Source organism: Glycine soja, chromosome 12, assembly GCF_004193775.1.
Source record: "Glycine soja cultivar W05 chromosome 12, ASM419377v2, whole genome shotgun sequence".
Classification (NCBI taxonomy): Eukaryota; Viridiplantae; Streptophyta; class Magnoliopsida; order Fabales; family Fabaceae; genus Glycine; species Glycine soja.
The window spans coordinates 16,825,983-16,835,592 of NC_041013.1; positions in this window are offsets into that span (position 1 = coordinate 16,825,983).

Here is a 9,610-nt window from a genome sequence, read left to right on the forward strand (position 1 = left end):
CTTTTCCTCCATTGAAGCATCCTCTCCAAGCTTCTTATCCAAGGCTCATCTTGGTGGTGAAGCTCCTTCTTCCAAGGCTTATTCCCTAATGGATGGCGCCTCCTCTCACCTATTCTCCTTTGTCTTTCGCTGCATCTCCATGGTGGAAAATCACCATTAAAGGACCTCATAGAAGCTCAAAGATCTAGCCACCATAGAAGCCCCACAAGCAAGCTTCCATCAAGTGGTAATCAGAGCACAAGAGCTTCAAGTAGGTGCTCCTTAAACCTCCATTAATTTTTTGCTTTACCTTCTCTTCCATTGTTTTTTCTTCATTTTTCTCCATGTATCTCCTCACATGTCTTGTTCTAAATGTTGTTAACATGATTCTTTAGAGTTTGCACCGATTAAACTTGCTATAGAAGTTAGATTTGATTTTCTATGGTTCAAATTTCTTGTTCTTGTTCTTGAACCATGAATTGTGTTGAGTTTAGGTTCCTTTGAGTTTTGTCTTGTTATTTTTTGTGGCTGAAACCTAAACCATAAAATTCTTACAAAAATATTAAAGTAGAAGAAAACCTCAAAAATCTAGAGTGACTTGTTCACCTATTGTAGTTTTGTCATAGAAGTCATGTCTAGTCATGAAACTTGTCACATAAGATTTCTTATGTTGTGCTGAATTTTATTTTCTTGTTTCTTTGTCTAACTCATTTTTTCATGAGTGTATGAAATTCTTTTAGCCTGTTATTTGATTTGAGTCAAATCTTTCATGTTAATTAGTCCTTAACATGTTCATGCAAAATTCTTAGAGAGTCTTTGATTGTGAACCTTTTCTTGAACTTTTAGGTTTCCTTATGATTGTGTCTATTGTGAATTTGAGTTTTGGTGATTGAATTGCTGGCTGAAATGTTGATCCTAAGTGAATATTGAACTCCTAAAACTGTGGTAAACAATCCTAGTGAGTTCAACATACATAGGAAGGTTGAAAGTAAGCCCAAGGCAATCAATATACCATGCTTAAAGAAACAAATCGCTGGTGTTGGCAGCTTGGACATACAAACTTGTAAAAATTACTGAGAATTGGCTACTTCGAATTTTGAGCTGAAATTTTTACTCAATTTTCTAGACATCTGGAAAAAAGTTATAAAAAAGAAACAAGTGATTTGGATAAAAGGAAAAAATACGAAAAATCGCACAAGTTGGCAGGAAAATCAGTATCCAGAAAAAAGGTGAAAGGGAAGTGTGTTTGTTGTTTTGGCTCAAAATTTATTCTATAATTGGAAATTTCAATTCAAAATTAGTGTGAAGACAAGTGCCAAAGCTAGAGTTTTGTTGAGTCTTTTTTTCAGTTTTTTTTACTATACTCTAGAGCCATTCTAAGTTTCTCTTTGAGTCTTAGCTTGCTTCTATGTCCTTTTCATTGCTTTAATTGTTGAATAATCCTTGAAAAATTGTCTTGTTAAAACTCCATTGGTTTAGCTTTCATTTCATTTTTCTTGGTCTTTGGTTATTGCTTGTCTCTTTGTTTCCTTGTTTGCGGGTTGCCATATAGGGAATTGGAAGGAGGATTGGAGCCATCCCTTGAAGAATTTGAGTCCTGAAGCAAGGGGCCAACCACCTTAAGAGCTATTGGACTAAGAAGCACTCCAAATTGAGTGAATCACCAAAGAGAGAACAACTACCAAAATTAAGGACCATTTTGTAATTTTTTAATTTGCAATTTACTTACCTTCATTGCTTTCAAGTGTTTGTAACAAAAAGGCCTTTCATTGGAAGTGTGTTGGGAGCCTCCAATAGGTTACCAAACTTCCATTTGTGTGTAATAATTTTAGGCAATTTTTACTTAGGATAGTGAGTGTTTTGTTGGGAACCTTGAATGTGGTCATCCAAACACTCTTAGGATTCACCTAGTTTACATTTCTTGCTTACTTTCATAGCTTATTTCTTTTACCTTCCATTGTCAAACCGCCTACATAGCTTGCATTTTACCAATTAGTTTTTTTTACCTTATCTTTCACACCTCTTTTAGTGTTTATTTTGGCTAGTTTCAACCATAGTTTCTTTTACCTTTTGTTTTCAAACCTCCAACAAGAAAGAACCACAACTTAGAAACCAACATGAGTCATCATTCAACTAGTGTTAATTATGAGGGTACTATTCATAAGGACCCTCTATCTAGAATCTTAGATGAGTTGAGTTCTCTCAAGTTATGGAAAGAAAAACAAGAGAGAAAAGAAAAAGGAAAAAAAAAGAGTGGAAGAAATAAGTCAAGATGAAAGAGAGAAAATAAGAGAGGAAGAAAGAAGAAAAATAGTAAAAGAAATGAAAAGAGAAAAACATGCCTCCTATAGTAGTCATGACTCTTGCAAGAGTTTAAGTGAAGAACTTAGCGACTATTATAGAGGGCGCCATAGTTCACATACTAAACATCACTCCCAAAGAAGGGAAAGGGATAGAAGGCCTCAAGAGGTTAACATTAGTCTTCCATATTTCCATGGAAAAGATAATGTTAAGGCCTACTTAGATGGGGAAATGAAGGTTGAACAACTCTTTGCTTGCCATCATATTAGCGAAGAGAGAAAAGTTCCATTGGCTACCCTTAGCTTTCAAGGGTATGCCCTCTATTGGTGGACTTCCCTTGTTAGGGAACGAAGGATTCATGGGGATCCTCCAGTAGAGTATTGGAATAATCTTAAGAGTGCCCTTAGGAAGAGGCACATTCCTCCCTACTATGAAAGGGAGCTTATGGACAAGCTCCAAAGGCTTAAACAAGGGAGTATGAGTGTTGAAGAATACAGACAACAAATGGAACTACTCTTTTTAAGAGCTGGACTTAGGGAGGAGGAAAGGACAAGCATAGCGAGGTTCCTTAGTGGGCTTAATATGGAAGTAAGGGACAAGGTTGAACTCCTTCCATATAGGGACCTAGATGAACTAGTCCAACTTTGTATAAGAGTGGAACAACAACTAAAAAGAAAGCCTTCTTCAAAATCTTATGGCTTTCACTCTTATCCAAGGAAGGACCAAGCCCAAGGAATTTTGGGGGCTACACCTTCAAAACCCAAGGAAGAAAAGGGTAAGACCATAGAGAAATACACCCCTAAGACTAGTTCCCAAGAAAGGACTAGCAACATTAAATGCTTCAAATGTCTTGGGAGAGGTCACATTGCCTCTCAATGCCCCACAAAGAAAACCATGATTATGAGGGGTCAAGACATTTATAGTAGTCAAGAGGAAACTACTTCTTGCCCTTCCTCTAGTGGAAGTGAAGATGAAGTAAGGGGTGAAGAGTCTAGTGAGGAAGTCTACCCCCATGAAGAAGGTGACCTCTTAATGATTAGAAGGCTCCTTGGAGGTCAATCTTGTGATCTATCTCAATCCCAAAGAGAGAACATATTTCATACAAGATGAAAAATTTTAGATAAAACTTGTTCTCTCATTGTGGATAGTGGATCTTGTTGCAATTGTTGTAGCATAAGATTAGTTTCCAAGTTGAACCTCACTATTATTCCCCACCCAAAACCTTATAAACTTCAATGGCTCAATGAGCAAGGGGAAATGATAGTTAACCAACAAGTGAAGGTACCTTTCTCCATTGGGACATATAAGGATGAAGTTAATTGTGATATAGTTCCCATGGAGGCAGGACATATTCTTTTAGGAAGGCCGTGGCAATTTGATAGGAAGATCATTTACAATGGCCTAACTAATGAGATTACCCTCACCCATCTTGGCACTAAATTTGTGTTGCATCCTCAAACACCTTCACAGGTGGCTAGAGATCAACTAACTATGAAAGATAAGAGGGATGAGGAAGAAAAACAAAAGAAAAAGAAGGATAGTAAGGCCTTGTCTTCAAAGGCCAAGGGGAAGGAAAAAAAGGAAAAGGATTCCTCCAAGAAGATTGTTAAGAAGGAAAATCATTTTGCAACAAAAGGTGATATTAAAAGAGCACTCCTTCTTAAACAATCTTTCTACCTTCTCCTATCAAGGGAAACATCCCTTAGCACTGCCACAATTCCTACATTTGAGACCTTACCCCCAAAGGTCCAAGAACTCTTACATGAATTTGGTGATATATTTCCCAAAGAGATACCCCCTGGGCTACCTCCTTTAAGGTGAATAGAACACCAAATAGATTTAGTCCCAGGAGCAAGCCTTCCTAATAGACCAACCTATAGGACTAATCCTCAGGAGACTAAGGAGATAGAGTCTCAGGTAAAAGAATTGTTGAAGAAGGGCTGGGTCCAAGAGAGCCTAAGCCCATGTGTTGTGCCAGTGTTGTTGGTGCCCAAAAAGGATGGTACGTGGAGAATGTGTACAAATTGCAGGGCCATCAACAACATCACTGTAAAGTATAGGCACCCCATTCCTAGACTTGATGATTTGCTTGATGAGTTGCATGGTGCCAATATCTTTTCAAAAATTGATCTTAAAAGTGGGTATCACCAAATCAGGATGAAAAAGGGTGATGAGTGGAAAACCGCTTTCAAGACTAAGTTTGGTTTGTATGAATGGCTAGTGATGACTTTGGGCTCACTAATGCACCAAGCACCTTTATGAAGCTTATGCATCATGTCTTAAGGGATTTCATAGGTAGATTTGTAGTTGTTTATTTTGATGATATTTTAGTGTACAGTAGGAGCCTAGATGATCACTTAGGACATCTCAGGCAAGTTCTTTCAGTCCTTAGGAAAAACACCCTCTATGCAAATATAGAGAAGTGTATATTTTGTGTAGATAATATAGTTTTCTTAGGGTTTGTAGTTGGTAGAAATGGGGTCCAAGTGGACCCTGAGAAAATCAAGGCCATCCAAGAATGGCCCACCCCAAAAAGTGTGGGAGATATTAGGAGCTTCCATGGGTTGGCAAGCTTCTATAGAAGGTTCGTTCCTAATTTCTCTACAATTGCATCACCTCTCAATGAGCTAGTGAAGAAGAATGTGGCATTTACCTGGGGTGAAAAACAAGAGCAAGCCTTTGCTTTGCTCAAAGAAAAGCTTACTAAGGCACTTGTTCTAGCTCTTCCTGACTTTTCTAAAACTTTTGAGCTAGAATGTGATGCCTCTGGAGTGGGAGTTGGAGCTGTTTTGTTGCAAGGTGGGCACCCTATTGCTTATTTTAGTGAAAAACTTCATGGTGCCACCCTTAACTACCCCACCTATGATAAAGAGCTTTATGCCTTAATAAGAGCACTCCGAACCGGGGAACATTACCTTGTTTCCAAGGAATTTGTCATTCATAGTGATCATCAATCACTTAAGTTCATTAGAGGGCAAAGAAAGTTAAACAAAAGGCATGCAAAATGGGTAGAGTACCTAGAGCAATTTCCATATGTTATCAAATACAAAAAGGGAAAAACAAATGTGGTAGCTGATGCCCTCTCTAGGAGACACACATTGTTTTGCTCCCTAGGAGCTCAAATTTTAGGATTTGATAACATTAGGGACTTGTATGCTTTAGATGAACATTTCTCTCCCATTTACAAGAGTTGTGGGAAAAAGGCCCAAGATGGATACTATTTGGCTGAGGGGTATTTGTTCAAAGAGGGAAAACTTTGCATACCCCAGGGAACCATCAGGAAATTACTTGTGAAGGAGAGCCATGAGGGTGGGCTCATGGGCCACTTTGGGATAGACAAGACCCTTGTCTTACTCAAAGAAAAGTTCTATTGCCCCCATATGAAGAAAGATGTCCATAAGCATTGCACTAGGTGTGTGGCTTGTTTACAAGCCGAGTTTAGGGTGATGCCTCATGGGCTATACACACCCTTACCCATTCCATCTGCACCTTGGGTAGACATTAGTATGGACTTTGTCCTTGGGCTCCCTAGAACCCAAAGAGGTGTAGACTCTATCTTTGTAGTGGTGGATAGGTTTAGCAAGATGGCACACTTTATACCATGCCACAAGGTGGATGATGCTTCCCATATCTCAAAACTCTTTTTTAGGGAAGTTGTGAGACTCCATGGTTTGCCTAGGACCATTGTGTCAGATAGAGATGCTAAGTTCCTTAGCCACTTCTGGAAAACATTATGGGCTAAGCTAGGAACTAAGCTTCTTTTCTCTACCACTTGTCATCCACAAACTGATGGGCAAACAGAGGTAGTGAATAGGTCTTTTCCACTCTTTTAAGGGCTCTTCTAAAAGGCAACCATAAGTCTTGGGATGAGTATCTTCCTCATGTAGAATTTGCCTACAATAGGGGGGTTCATAGAACCACCAAGCAATCCCCTTTTAAGGTTGTCTATGGGTTCAATCCCTTAACACCCTTAGACCTCATTCCCCTCCCACTTGACACTTCTTTTATACATAAAGAAGGGGAATCTAGGTCAGAGTTTGTAAAGAAGTTGCATGAGAGGGTTAAGACCCAAATAGAGAACCAAACAAATATGTATTCAACTAAGGGCAATAGAGGAAGAAAAGAGCTAGTTCTTAATGAGGGGGACTGGGTTTGGCTCCATCTTAGGAAGGAAAGATTCCCTACTAAAAGGAAATCCAAGCTTAGCCCAAGAGAGGATGGACCTTTTCAGGTCTTGGAGAGGATCAATAATAATGCCTATAGGTTGGACCTCCCAAGAGAGTATGGAGTCAGCACCACTTTTAATATTTCTGATTTAATTCCTTTTGCAGGTGGAGCTGATATAGAGGAGGAGGAACCAACAAATTTGAGGTCAAATCCTCTTCAAGGGGGAGGGGATGAGGCAATCCTCCCTAGGAAAGGACCAGTTACCAGAGCCATGAGCAAGAGGCTCTAAGAGGATTGGGCTAGAGTTGATAAAGAAGGCCTTAGGGTTCTCATGAACCTTAGGGTAGATTTTTGAGCCCATGGGCCAAGGTTGGGTCCACTCTTCTTTGTAAATAGTAGAATAAGTTGTTTTCTTCTTTTGGGCCTTGTATTTTGGCCATTGTAGTAGTATAGGGTTTTAGCCTTGTATTTTAGGGCATTTTGAGTAGTCTTTGTAGTAGGATTTTTTTTGTATTTTCATGTTTTTTTTGTCATAGGGGTGAGCTTAGCTATTATAGGGGTGTGTAGCTAAGCTCTAGCTTCTCAAGGAGGTGAGCTTAGTTTTTAGATGGGTGTGTGTAGCTAAACTCTAGCTTCTTAAGGAAGTTTTCTCAAAGAAGCTTCTCAAGGAAGTTTTCTTAAGAAAGCTTCTCAAGGAAGCTACCTAGTCTATAAATAGAAGTATGTGTAACACTTGTTGTAACTTTGATGAATGAGAGTCTTGTGAGACACAACTCAAAGTTCAACTTCTCTCCCTTTTTCTTCCTTCAATTTCGTGCTCCCCCCTCTCTCTTTCTCTCCCTCTTTCTTTTCCTCCATTGAAGCATCCTCTCCAAGCTTCTTATCCAAGGCTCATCTTGGTGGTGAAGCTCCTTCTTCCAAGGCTTATTCCCTAATGGATGGCGCCTCCTCTCACCTATTCTCCTTTGTCTTCCGCTGCATCTCCATGGTGGAAAATCACCATTAAAGGACCTCATAGAAGCTCAAAGATCCAGCCACCATAGAAGCCCCACAAGCAAGCTTCCATCAAGGTTTTGTGCAAAAGGATGCTTTGGGATATGCTCTTCTTCCATTTGCTGGTTAGACTTGGTCTTCAGTCCATCCTAATGGAGAAGTCATGTAGTGGGTAAAAGCTATATTGGTCTTAAAATCATTTGATAGTAAATTTTCTATTCTTTATTGAAAGTCTTGTTGGATTCATAACTGTGTGAAAGTTGTCACATAGCTTACTACAAGAGACTCTGACGCTCAAGTTTGTGTATGTAGGATACAAATAGAGAATAGACTTTAGAGTACCTCATATACCTTATTAGGTCTATTTATACCATTCTTGATTTGGTTATCTACGCATTTTGACATGAGGTGACATGGGAAATGCCTCCTTGGACAAATCTTACTGGAATTGCTACCTCTTATAGATTCTTGGCCATGATTTGATGCTTTGCATCTATATCGATGTTCATCTACCACTATAAGGTGCAAGAAATATGCCTTTTGAGGCATAGTTATTGGACTTTGGTTATTGAGCCAAAATTCTCCAAAAAAGGATCCATATGCTAACACATGTAGGTTGAAGGAGTAGAGGATGGTTAAGTTGTTACAAAAACTGTACAATTACAAGTAGATGGAATGTTACAAGGTTGAAAATTTGGAATGAAGACTAATTTGATACGAGGATCATGTGGCAACACAAAATTAGGAAAATGTAGAAATAAAGTGAAGTCAACTTCAGGCTATGGTGTAATTTTGGTTGAAACTACCTTACAATTTGCTTGTTCTCTATTTTCAATCTTCTCAACATGAAATTTAAATAAAGTGAAGAACTCTACAATCCAATTGGTGACTTGTTGTGGTTTATTCAGATTTGATAGGGACTGGAAGAAAATTGAAGATTTTGTAGGTTTAAAAATAGTTATTCAAGTTAGGAGTCTGCTTTATCAACTTTGTTGTCTATATTCTACTGGGCATTATTTGTCACTAACTAATGACTTTTGTCATATTCGAAGCCATGCTTAGAAGTACTTCTTGAAAGTTCAAAAGAATGGGACTGTGGCACATGTGCCTTCTCATCCAAAGCGCAAAGCTACTCATCCTTACCCATAAAAGGCATCAAAAAATGGTTTGCTTCTATTTGAGATGTTCATATTCTCTGTCCTTAAAGGTGCAACATTTCATGCATCCCTGTCATGCTACTTTCTGGTTTTCTAGTTTTGGTGCCACTACTAGCTTCCGTTGGTTATACTTCATCAAGAAATACGCTTGCACCTGGGTTTGCCTCATGGGACGAAACTTTCGTGCTAGTGAATGCCGGAGTTGATAAACCCATGACTTGTCAGGATGAACTCAACAATGTTTATCATTGAATTGAAGGCATGCATACTCCTTTTGTTTGTTGTTTGTTTGAAATCCATAGTCTACATTTACTTACTATACTAAATGGAATTGCCAACCACATATTATGTTATATGACATTACAAATTTAGATGATATTGGATCAAAGGGGATAACAAAAATTACCAACAACAGTCTCAGAGGTGTTGGAAATTCTACTAAAACACTACCGACTTCTGAGATAGCAAAGCAAGGGAAACAAGCTCCAGTGCTTCATGGTATCTTTTGAGATGCTAATTTTTTGTTTTGCATACATTTTCAATTGAATTTAGTAACGAATGATCATTTTTCTCTCTCTCTCTATATATATATATATATATATATATATATATATATATATATATATATATATATCTTCAGAAGGGTTATGTTTCATGCTTCTGTCAAGTGTGACTAGGAGGAAGTTCACTACATTATCCAACAAGTCCTTTCCATGCTGTAAAATTACATTATATGGAGGTGCAAGAAGTTTTACTCCACAACAACCATACTGTCATGAGCATAACAAGACCCATATATATTAACTTTAAAGGCACTATGGTGTTTTAGATGTTTAAGTTGGTGCATGGGCGAATTGAATAATAAGTTAATAACTTGTACTTGGCCACCTTGCCTTTCATTCCTTTTATATTAGATACTACTAGATATTATTGAATTCCATCTTTACATAAAATGGTTCTTCAATCTATTTAAACATATTAATATTTTAAAAGCAGACTAAAGTTGAGATTTA